The sequence below is a fragment of the Mesoplodon densirostris genome, chromosome 6 (genome assembly GCF_025265405.1).
Source record: "Mesoplodon densirostris isolate mMesDen1 chromosome 6, mMesDen1 primary haplotype, whole genome shotgun sequence".
NCBI lineage: Eukaryota > Metazoa > Chordata > Mammalia > Artiodactyla > Ziphiidae > Mesoplodon > Mesoplodon densirostris.
This window is the reverse complement of record NC_082666.1, coordinates 116,815,159-116,827,107: the sequence shown is the minus strand read 5'-3', so window position 1 is coordinate 116,827,107 and position 11,949 is coordinate 116,815,159. Positions and strand designations below refer to the sequence as shown.

General features: G+C 37.3%; 1 non-coding gene across 1 annotated transcript; it reads right to left on the bottom strand.

The window, feature by feature from the left end:
- Positions 1 to 1,110: 1,110 nt before the first annotated feature.
- On the bottom strand, positions 1,111 to 1,216 carry LOC132492869 (U6 spliceosomal RNA). Its single transcript, XR_009532921.1, has one exon. It is a non-coding gene; the product is annotated as a U6 spliceosomal RNA (small nuclear RNA).
- Positions 1,217 to 11,949: the final 10,733 nt, after the last annotated feature.

The window sequence follows — 11,949 nt, the reverse complement described above, 5'->3', positions numbered from 1 at the left end:
TGGCATGGACATATATACACTACCAAATGTAAAATAGATAGCTAGTGGGAAGCAGCCGCATAGCACAGGGAGATCAGCTCGGTGCTTTGTGACCACCTAGAGGGGTGAGATAGGGAGGGTGGGAGGGAGACACAAGAGGGAGGAGATATAGATATGGGGATATATGTATACGTATAGCTGATTCACTTTGTTATAAAGCAGAAACTAACACACCATTGTAAAGCAATTATACTCCAATAAAGATGTTTAAAAATAAATAAATAAAAATAAAGTGCATACATTTGCTCAAAATTAAATAAATAAAACTATCAGTTAGACTGAATGTATAATTCTAGATTCATACTAAATATGAAAGTTATTAAAAAGGTAATATTTTAATAACAATATATAACATTATATTAAGACACATCATTATATTAAGACACATTTATTCATTCATTCAAAATATATTTTGAGCACCCACTCTATTAGTGTCCCTGTAATAAAAATGGAAAACCTTACAGAGAAGGAAAACACATCAGCCTATTTTCTAGTGAAGACAAAGTGTAGTGAAGAAGATATAATTAACTAAACACAATAATAAACAAGCTATTTTATTCTAAAGTAAATGGTCTGAAGGAAAGACGTTCAGTTCTCTGAGATTTTACAGAGGAACTCAAATCTAGACAGTAGAAGCAGGAAGGGCTTCCCAAAAAAGTGATACTTTTTAAATTTTTATTTTATATTGGAGTATCATTTATTAACAATGTTGTGTTAGTTTCAGGTGTACAGCAAAGTGATTCAGTTATACATATACATGTATCTATCCTTTTTCAAATGATTTTCTATTCTTTTTCAAATTATTTTTCTCTTTTTCAAATTATTTTCTATTATTCCTCAAATTATTCAGTTATACATATACATGTATCTATTCTTTTTCAAATTATTATGAGAAAATAATTTAGGTTATTACAGAGTATTGAGCCTAGTTCCCTGTGCTATACAGTAGGTCCTTGTTGTTTATCTGTTTTAAACATAGCAGTGTGTACATGTCAATCCTAAACTCCCAATCTATCCCTCCCTCTCACCCTTCCCCCCTGGTAACCATAAATTCGTCTCTAAGTCTGTGAGAAAAATATAGAATGCTTCACGGAATTGCATGTTATCCTTGTCCAGGGGCCATGTTAATTTTCTCTATATGGTTCCAATTTTAGTATATGTGCTGCCAAAGTGACACCAAAGGAAATGATGCTTGAGATGGTCAGGAGGAGTGAGCATTAACTGTGGGATTGATAGAGTCTTCAGGAGAAACACCATCCACAAAGCTTCATGGTGAAGAAGGCATGAACATTTGGGGAAAAGGCTGTGTGGCTGTGGGAGGGAAGGATGGAGGGAAAGCACCGGATGAGGTTGGAGATCCAGGTATGGTCCTGGTCATCCAGGGCCTTAGAGACTGTGGGAAGATGTTGGTGCTTATCCCGAGATCAATGAGAAACAATAATGAGATTTAATAATGTGTGTGTGCACACATGGGCATGCATACATAAGAGGCAGATACAATTATTAGATTTGTGTTATGAAAAGAGAACTCTGGCTTCAGTTTGAAGAAAATAAAAGAGAGTTCAATTGATATGAGGAATCCAGTTAGTAGGATTAGAGATAAAGTAACTACAGTTTATTCTGGAAAGGTAGCAGTGGGTGAAACACAATAAATGAACATGAGATCTAAGAAGTGACTGAGAAGAGACTTAATGATTCACATTAAGCACTGAATGTGACAATTTACCTAAATTTCTATACTAGCAGATAAGAAACTGATAACCACCAAGATATGCACCTAAGTGTTGGGTTAATTTAGCAGATGATTCTTTGATACTTTAAGTGGTGCTTAAGGAATTTGAACAATGCAAAACTACATTGGTGTTATCTGGGTCTCTATCAAAGTTTAATATATTCTATCTAGTTTTTCTCTTGTCACAGATGAGCTTTTAAATATTCCTTTATTGGAAACTGCTCTTTCAGAAGTGAAGTGACAGCTGTTCAGTGAGTCATTTCTAACAGTATGATCTCAGCTGCAAAAATTTAGGTAATCACATGGCTTGAAAAGAGGTGCCCGTGATAACCTGGATTACTGTTGACCGCTACTGTGTACTTTGGCAGCTCACATCTCATCTGTGTACCTGCAGGGCTCTAAGGTCAAGTATGGGGAATAAGTCATCAAAGTGGTTTCAGTGAGAAAGTTTATTAAAGCTATCACTACAAGAGTTATTTTAATAGCCATTGATTCTATGTTGTCCAATATTTTCCAAGCAGATGTTCAGTTAAAATGGTCACTTTTCAAACACATGAGAGGTGTACAAATATGTTTCCATGGTTGAATCAACGACATTTAGGTAACAAATGAGCCAGTGATTTATTCCTGACACTAGGCAGTTGTCAAACAATATTCATGTCTAAATCAACAGATGAGCACAGAAGAATTGCAACAAGCCCTGGGACACAGACGGCAGCGTAATGGGGTCCATCTTTCATCAACTTAACCAAACACCTCCCGTTCCTAATGCCTCTTCCCTTAGGATAGTGAGCTTTGGAATGACATGTGTACAAGTGAATCTCCTACTTAACAGATGCTGAGGGATGAGTGCTGACAGTAAATAGCCAGATGGTTATTAGACAGATCTCGTGCATGATTCAAGTAGAATGACAACTCTATGCAGAGGTGACAAGACATGGACAAACTTTTCATGTAAGTTTTAGAAAATTAGAGTAAACCAAGGGCTTATAAATAATATGAAAAAAGGCCCCAAAGTGGCTGAACTTAGTACATGTTTGACTAATAAATCATCTAGGGAAATCCAAGACAAAGTTCAATTAGAAGCTGTATGGACAGGAGCTAAAACCCAAGCAAAGGCCTTTGGGGAAGCTTTTGGCAGTCCAGCCACATTAATGAGATAAGGCTGGGGCTCAGGTCCAGCCAGAGACTCAGGGAGCACCACAGGCTGTGACTTGAGCCTTACCCCCAGGGCCTCAATCAAGGAAGGGGTGGGAGAGCAATCTTGAAGTGGTCAGAGGAGATTTCTTGCCCAAATTGCAGCCCAGCTTCAAAGGGGCACTGCTGATACAGTGTCTGCTTCCATCTGTCATCTAACAGGAAGGGGTGAGCCTATTCTGTAAGAGATGACAAACTTGCATGTGCCCACAGAGTTTTCCTTCTGTGGAATCTGCATGATTTTTTTTAACATCTTTATTGGAGTATAATTACTTTACAATATTGTGTTAGTTTCCGCCGTATAACAAAGTGAATCAGCTATATGTGTACATATATCCCCATATCCCCTCTCTCTGGTGCCTCCCTCTCACCCTCCCTATCCCACCCCTCTAGGTGGTCACAAAGCAGTGAGCTCATCTCCCTGTGCTATGCAGCTGCTTCCCACTAGCTATCTATTTTTTTCTTTTACATTTGGTAGTGTATACATTTCAGTGCTACTCTCTCACACCGTCTCAGCTTACGATTCCCCCCACACTGTGTCCTCAAGTCGATTCTCTACATCTGCATCTTTATTCCTGTCCTGCTCCTAGGTTCATCAGAACCATTTTTTTGTTTTTATTAGATTCTCTCTCTCTCTCTCTCTCTCTCTATATATATATATATATATATATATATGTGTGTGTGTGTGTGTGTGTGTGTGTGTGTATTAGCATACGGTATTCATTTTTCTCTTTCTCACTTACTTCACTCTGTGACAGACTCTAGGTCCATCCACCTCACTACAAATAACTCAATTTCATTTCTTTTTATGGCTGAGTAATATTCCATTGTATATATGAGCCACAGCTTCTTTATCCATTTATCTGTTGATGGACACCTAGGATGCTTCAGTGTCCTGGCTATTGTAAATACTGCTGCAATGAACATTGTGGTTCATGACTCTTTTTGAATTATGGTTTTTCTCAGGGTATATGTCCACTAGTGGGATTCCTGGGTCAAATGGTAGTTCTACTTTTAGATTTTTAAGGAATCTCCATACTGTTCTCCATAGTGGCTATATCAATTCACATTCCCACGAAAAGTACAAGAGGGTACCCATTTCTCCACACCCTCTCCAGCATTTATTGTTTCTAGATTTTTTGATGATGGCCATTCTGACCGGAGTGAGGTGATACCTTACTGTAGTTTTGATTTGCATTTATCTAATGATTAGTGATCTTGAGCATCCTTTCATGTGTTTGTTGGCAATCTGTACATATTCTTTGGAGAAATGTCTGTTTAGGTCTTCTGCCCATTTTTGGATTGGGTTGTTTGTTATTTTGATATTGAGCTGCATGAGCTGCTTATTTATTTTGGAGATTAATCCTTTGTCAGTTGCTTCATTTGCAAATATTTTCTCCCATTCTGAGGGTTGTCTCTTCATCTTGTTTATGGTTTCCTTTGTTGTACAAAAGTTTTTAAGTTTCATTAGGTCCCATTTGTTTATTTTTGTTTTTATTTCCATTTCTCTGAGAGGTGGCTCAAAAAGGATCTTACTGTGATTTATGTCATAGAGTGTTCTGCCTATGTTTTTCTCTAAAAGTTTTACAGTGTCTGGCCTTACATTTAGGACTTTAATCCATTTTGAGTTCATTTTTGTATATGGTGTTAGAGAGTGTTCTAATTTCATTCTTTTACATGTAGCTGTCCATTTTTCCCAGCACCACTTATTGAAGAGGCTTTGTATATTCTTGCCTCTTTTGTCAAAGTAAAGTTGACCATATGTGCATGGGTTGATCTCTGCGCTTTCTATCCTGTTCCATTGATCTGTATTTCTGTTTTTGTGCCAGTACCATACTGTCTTGATTACTGTAGCTTTCTAGAATAGTCTGAAGTCAGGGAGTCTGATTCTTTCAGAACAGTTTTTCTTTCTCAAGATTGCTTTGGCTATTCGGGGTCTTTTGTGCTTCCATGCAAATTGTAAAACTTTTTGCTCTAGTTCTGTGAAAAATGCCATTGGTAGTTTGATAAGGATTGCATTGAATCTGTAGATTGCTTTGGGTAGTAGAGTCATTTTCACAATGTTGATTCTTCCAATCCAAGAACATGGTATATTTCTCCATCTATTTGTATCATCTTTAATTTCTTTCATCAGTGTCTTATAGTTTTCTGCATACAGGTCTTTTGTCTCCTTAGGTAGGTTTATTCCTAGGTATTTCATTCTTTTTGTTGCAATGGCAAATGGGAGTGTTTCCTTAATTTCTCTTTCAGATTTTTCATCATTAGTGTATAGGAATGCAAGAGATTCCTGTGCATTAATTTTGTATCTTGCTACTTTACCAAATTTATTGATTAGCTCTAGTAGTTTTCTGGTAACATCTTTAGGATTCTCTATGTATAGTATCATGTCATATGCAAATAGTGACAGTTTACTTCTTCTTTCTGATCTGGATTCCTTTTATTCTTTTTCTTCTCTGATTGCTGTGACTAAAACTTCCAAAACTATGTTGAATAATATTGGTGAGAGTGGGCAACCTTGTCTTCTTCCTGATCTTAGAGGAAATGGTTTGGGTTTTTCATGACTGAGAGCAATGTTGGCTGTGGGTTTGTCATATATGGCCGTTATTATGTTGATGTAGGTTCCCTCTATGCCAACTTCTGGAGAGTTTTTACCATAAATGGGTGTTGAATTCTGTCGAAAGTTTTTCTGCATCAATTGAGATTATCATATGGTTTTTATCCTTCAGTTTGTTAATATGGTGTATCACATTGATTGATTTGCATATATTGAAGAATCCTTTCATTCCTGGGATAAACCCCACTTGATGGTGGTATATGATCCTTTTAATGTGCTGTTGGATTCTATTTATTAGTATTTAGTTGGGGATTTTTGCATCTGTGTTCACCAGTGATATTGGCCTGTAGTTTTCCTTTTTGGTGACATCTTTGTCTGGTTTTGGTATCAGGGTGATGGTGGCCTCATGGAATGAGGTTGGGAGTGTTCCTCCCTCTGCTATATTTTGGAAGAGTTTGAGAAGGATAAATGTTAGCTCTACTCTAAATGTGTAATAGAATTTGCCTGTGAAGCCATCTAGTTCTGGTCTTTTGTTTGTTGGAAAATTTTTAATCACAGTCTCAATTTCAGTGCTTGTAATTAGTATGTTCATATTTTCTATTTCTTCCTGGTTCGGTCTTGGAAGGTTATACCTTTCTAAGAACTTGTCCATTTCTTCCAGATTGTCCACTTTATTGGCATATAGCTGCTTGTAGTAATCTCTCATGATCCTTTGTATTTCTGCCATGTCAGTTGTTACTTCTCTCTTTTCATTTCTAATACTATTTTTTTATTTAACAAATTTAATCAGTTATACATATACATATGTTCCCATATCCCCTCCCTTTTTCGTCTCCCTCCCGCCCTCCCTATCCCACCCCTCCAGGCGGTCACAAAGCACCGAGCTGGTCTCCCTGTGCTATGCGGCTGCTTCTCACTAGCTATCTACCTTACGTTTGGTAGTGTATATATGTCCATGCCACTCTTTCGCTTTGTCACAGTTTACCCTTCCCCCTCCCCATATTCTCAAGTCCATTCTCTAGTAGATCTGTGTCTTTATTCCTGTCTTACCCCTATGTTCTTCATGACATTTTTTTTTCTTAAATTCCATATATATGTGTCAGCATACAGTATTTGTCTTTCTCTTTCTGACTTACTTCACTCTGTATGACAGACTCTAGGCCCATCCACTTAATTAGGTCCATCTAATACTATTGATTTGAGTCTTCTCCCTTTTTTTCTTGATGACTCTGGCTAATGGTTTATCAATTTTGTTTATCTGCTCATAGAACCAGCTTTTATTTTCACTGATCTTTGCTATTCTGTCCTTCATTTCTTTTTCATTTATTTCTGATCTGATCTTTATGCTTTCTTTCCTTCTGCTAACTTTGGGTGTTTTTTGTTTTGTTTTGTTTTGTCGTTCTTCTTTCTCTAATTGCTTTAGATGTAAAGTTAGGTTGTCTATTTGAGATTTTTCTTCTTTCTTGAGGAAGAATTTTATTGCTATAAACTTCGTTCTAGAACTGCTTTTGCTGCATCCCATAGGTTTTGGATCATTGTGTTTACATTATCATTTGTTTCTAGGTATTTTTTTATTTCTTTTTGATTTCTTCAGTGATCTTTGGTTATTTAGTAGCATATTGTTTAGGCTCCTAAACAATAGGAGACTATTTTACAGTTTTTTTCCTGTAATTGATATCTGGTCTCATATTGTTATTGTCAGAGAAGATACTTGATACTATCTCAATTTTCTTAAATTTACCAAGGGTTGATTTGTGACCCAAGATATGATGTATTCTGGAAGATGTTCCATGAGCACTTGAGAAGAAAGTGTATTCTGTTGTTTTTGGATGGAATGTCATATAAATATTGATAAAGTCCATCTGGACTAATTTGTCATTTAAAGCTTGTGTTTCCTTATTTATTTCCATTTTGGGTCATCTGTCCTTTGGTGAAAGTGGGGTGTTAAAGTCCCATACAATTATTTTGTTACTGTTGACTACTTTAATGGCTATTAGTATTGGCCTTATGTATTGAGGTACTCCTATGTTGGGTGCTTAAATATTTACAATTGTTATATTTTCTTCTTGGATTGATCCCTTGTCATTATGTAGTGTCCTTATTGGTCTCTTGTAATAGTCTTAATTTTACAGTCTATTTTATGTGATATGAGTATTGCTACTCCAGCTTTCTTTTGATTTCCATTTGCATGGAATACCTATGTCCATCCCCTCACTTTCAGTCTGTATGTGTCCCTAGGTCTGAAGTGGGTCTCTTGTAGACAGCATATATATGGGTCTTGTTTTTAAATCAGTTCAGCCAGTCTGTGTCTTTTGGTTGGAGCATTTAATCCATTTACATTTAGGGTAATTATTGATATGTACATTCCTGTTACCATTTTCTTAATTGTTCTGGGTTTGCTTTTATAGGTCTTTTCCTTCTCTTGTGTTTCCCACCTAGAGAAATGCCTTTAGCATTTGTTGTTAAGCTGGTTTGGTGTTGCTGCATTCTCTTAACTTTTTCTTGTCTGTAAAGCTTTTAATTTCTCTGTTGAATCTGAATGAGATCCTTGCTAGGTAGAGTAATCTTGGTTGTAGGTTTTTCCTTTTCATCACTTTAAGTATGTCCTGCCACTCCCTTCTGGCTTGCAGAGTTTCTGCTGAAATATCAGCTGTTAACCTTATGGGAATTCCCTTGTATGTTGTTTGTTGCTTTTCCCTTGATTCTTGTAATAATTTTTCTTTGTATTTAATTTTTGATAGTTTGATTAATCTGTGTCTTGGCATGTTTCTCCTTGGATTTATCTTGTATGGGACTCTCGGAGCTTCTTGGATTTGACTAGTTCCTTTCCCATGTTAGGGAAGTTTTTGACTATAATGTCTTCAAATATTTTCTCAGACCCTTTCTTTTTCTCTTCTTCTTCTGGGACCAGTATAATTCAATTGTTGGTTCATTTAATGTTGTTCCAGAAGTCTCTGAGACCGTCCTCCATTCTTTTCATTCCTTTTTCTTTATTCAGCTCCCTGGCAGTTATTTCCACTATTCTATCTTCCAGGTCACTTATCCCTTTTTCTGCCTCAGTTATTCTGCTTTTGATTCCTTCTAGAGTATTTTTAATTTCATCTATTGTGTTGTTAATCATTGTTTGTTTGCTCTTTAGTTCTTCTAGGTTCTTGTTAAACATTTCTTTTATTTTCTCCATTCTCTTTCCGAGATTTTTGGATCATCTTAACTATCATTACTCTGAATTCTTTTTCAGGTAGTCTGCCTATTTCATCTTCCTTTGTTTGGTCTGGTGGGTTTTTATCTTGCTCCTTCATCTGCTGCATATTTATCTGTCTTCTCATTTTGTTGAACTTACTGTGTTTGTGATCTCCTTTTCTCAGGCTGCAGGTTCATAGTTATTGTTGTTTGGGTGTCTGTCCCCAGTGGGTGAGGTTGTTTCAGTGGCTTGTGTAGGCTTTCTGGTGGGGAACTGGTCCTGTGTTCCATTGAGTGGAGCTGGATCTTGTCCTTCTGGTTGGTAGGGCTGTGTCCAGTGATGTGTTTTGGGCTCTCTGTGAACTTAGTATGATTTAGGCAGCCTCTCTGCTAATGGGTGAGGTTGTGTTCCTCTCTGGCTAGTTGTTTGGCATGGGGCATCCAGGACTGGAACTTTCGGGCCATTGGATGGAGCTGGGTTTTAGTGTTGAGAGAGAGATCTCTGGGAAAACTCTTGCTGATTAATATTATGTGGGGCTGGGAGGTCTCTGATGGTCCAATGTCCTGAACACAGCTCTCCCACCTTGAAGGTTCAGGCCCAACACCCAGCCGCACCTAGACCCTGGCCGCTGCACAGCTCAGAAGAAAAGGAAGTAAAAAAAAAAAAAAAGAACAGATGGAACCCCAAAACAAATGGTAAAAGCAAAACTAAGCAGACAAAATCACACAAAAAAACATACACACAAACACTCACAAAAAGAGAAAAAAGAAAAGAGGAAGAGAACACCCAAACCAATAAACAAATCCACCAATGATAAGAAGCAGTAAAAACTAAACTAAGATAAACGTAACCAAAGACAAATCAGACACAGAGAGAGGGCAGAGAGCAGAAGCAAGAAGAAGTATAATCCTGCAGCCTGTGGAACAAAAACCACATTCACAGAAAGGGAGACAAGATGAAAAGGCAGAGGGCTATGTACCAGATGAAGGAACAAGATAAAACCCCAGAAAATCAGCTAAATGAAGTGGAGATAGGCAACCTTCCAGAAAAAGAATTCAGAATAATGATAGTGAAGATGATCCAGGACCTTGGATAAAGAATGGAGGCAAAGATCGAGAAGATGCAAGAAATATTTAACAAAGACCTAGAAGAATTAAAGAACAAACAAACAGATGAACAACACAATAATTGAAATGAAAACTACACTAGAAGGAATCAATAGCAGAATAAATGAGGCAGAAGAACAGATAAGTGACCTGGAAGACAGAATGGTGAAATTCAGTGCTGCAGAACAGAATAAAGAAAAAAGAATGAAAAGAAATGAAGACAGCCTAAGAGATCTCTGGCTATCATTACACTGGTAAATTAAGTGATATGTTTGCCTTATTTCAAATCACTAAGTTTTATATTAGAGTGATATATTCATACCGCTTTGCTTATCAAACCAGAAAATTCATCACGCAAAGTCCATTTTTTCACAGCACATCTAAATCCTTTTCTCTAGGCAACAAGCCTGGTCCATGTTAATGCAATTCCTTTAGACATCAGTGCCAAGCTAGAAAATCAGAGCATGCCTTCAGGGGACACCAAGCACAGGATGGTAATGGCTGGCTAAGATTACTTGTTCTTCACAAAACTGAAAAACTTGATACAAAAATGTGTGTTATAGGACACTAAAGATGTTTATCTAAAATTGAGCACCATAGTAGCCTATTTATCCAGTATGAAAGCCCAGGTTCTTTCCTTAAACAACTCTTGAATAAAAAGAAAATGAGGGCTTAAATTTAATATCAGATCCTAACATTAAATGTATTATAAGCGTTGACACAGAGAATTGACTCTATTCCACAACTGTCTCCAGGTACAGGAATATAAATTCAAGGCAATATGCCTTGGTAAGTTGGCATTTGGTGTTTCTGAATTTTCCATATTTTCATTCTTCTTGAACTAATTTTCCAATATATCAAATTATTCTTTTTTTTTTTTTTTTTTTTTTTTTTTTGTGGTATGCGGGCCTCTCACTGTTGTGGCCTCCCCCGTTGCGGAGCACAGGCTCCGGACGCGCAGGCTCAGCGGCCATGGCTCACGGGCCCAGCCGCTCCGCGGCATATGGGATCCTCCCAGACCGGGGCACGAACCCGTATCCCCTGCATCGGCAGGCGGACTCTCAACCACTTGCGCCACCAGGGAGGCCCCAAATTATTCTTTTAATTAAAATATATAACCTAGATTAGAAATAATTGCTTATGAGTTATGATTTTATCTTCAGAATAAGTCAACCCAGAGCCCAATAGAAAAAATGCTTTTATCCAAAACAGTTCTTTATTTTTGCTTATTCACTAAAAAAAATTAATTAGGTATTAATTCTCATGGAGCTATCATTAGAGAGTGAGAAACATACCTAAAACATTAGTACAAAAATAAATCCTAAACATTAGTAAGCAGTCATCTTCCCCAGCATATTTCTTTTGTCAATGTGAATGAGATAGAGTCCTAGGCAGGAAAGAAAGTAGAACGTTTTGTGCAAATTTAAATGCTGATATATTTTTAAATGGTACAACTGTCTTCAGAAACACATGGAAACTTGAAGGGCAGGGTGACAAAAGACATGTAAATTTCATTATATGCCTTATATTTATATCAAGGGGTTGATAGAAATATATTTAGAGTTTGGGTTTTTGATTATTTGGATTTTGAGAGATTAGGAAGGAACACCAAGGAATAAAGAAATGTTCTTTTTTTTCCTGTGATCCTCATGAAGTTTCTTAATATGGAATCATTGACATGTCTGCAGTTTCTATTAGACAGATAACAGAGAAAGAGAAGGAGAGAGAGAATGATGTTAGATAGGTAGATAGATGATAGATAGATAGATACATAGATGATGGACACATAGAGATTCCCTTTGGATATACATAGTCATCTCCTTTGGAGGTACAAAAGGAAAATCCCTGGGCCAATGCCACCTTGAACCACGGTCAACATCCTGTTGGCCTTTGTCATTCTCCTACCAATAGAATGACCAACACAAGGCAATGCAAAAGGGGCAAGGGGGTCATCTCTGGTGTCCCTGAGAAGCTGTTCACAGCAAAGCCTCTAATTACCATGACTCACAGATGGAAGAAGCTTACACTCACCCTCCAAGTTTTCTTACTGGTGTGTTGCTATAGTTTTGTCTTCTTTCAGGTGACCTAATTCCCCTTTTCCTCAGCCAGTGGTTCCCCCCCCCCCACTTAAAGGGAATGC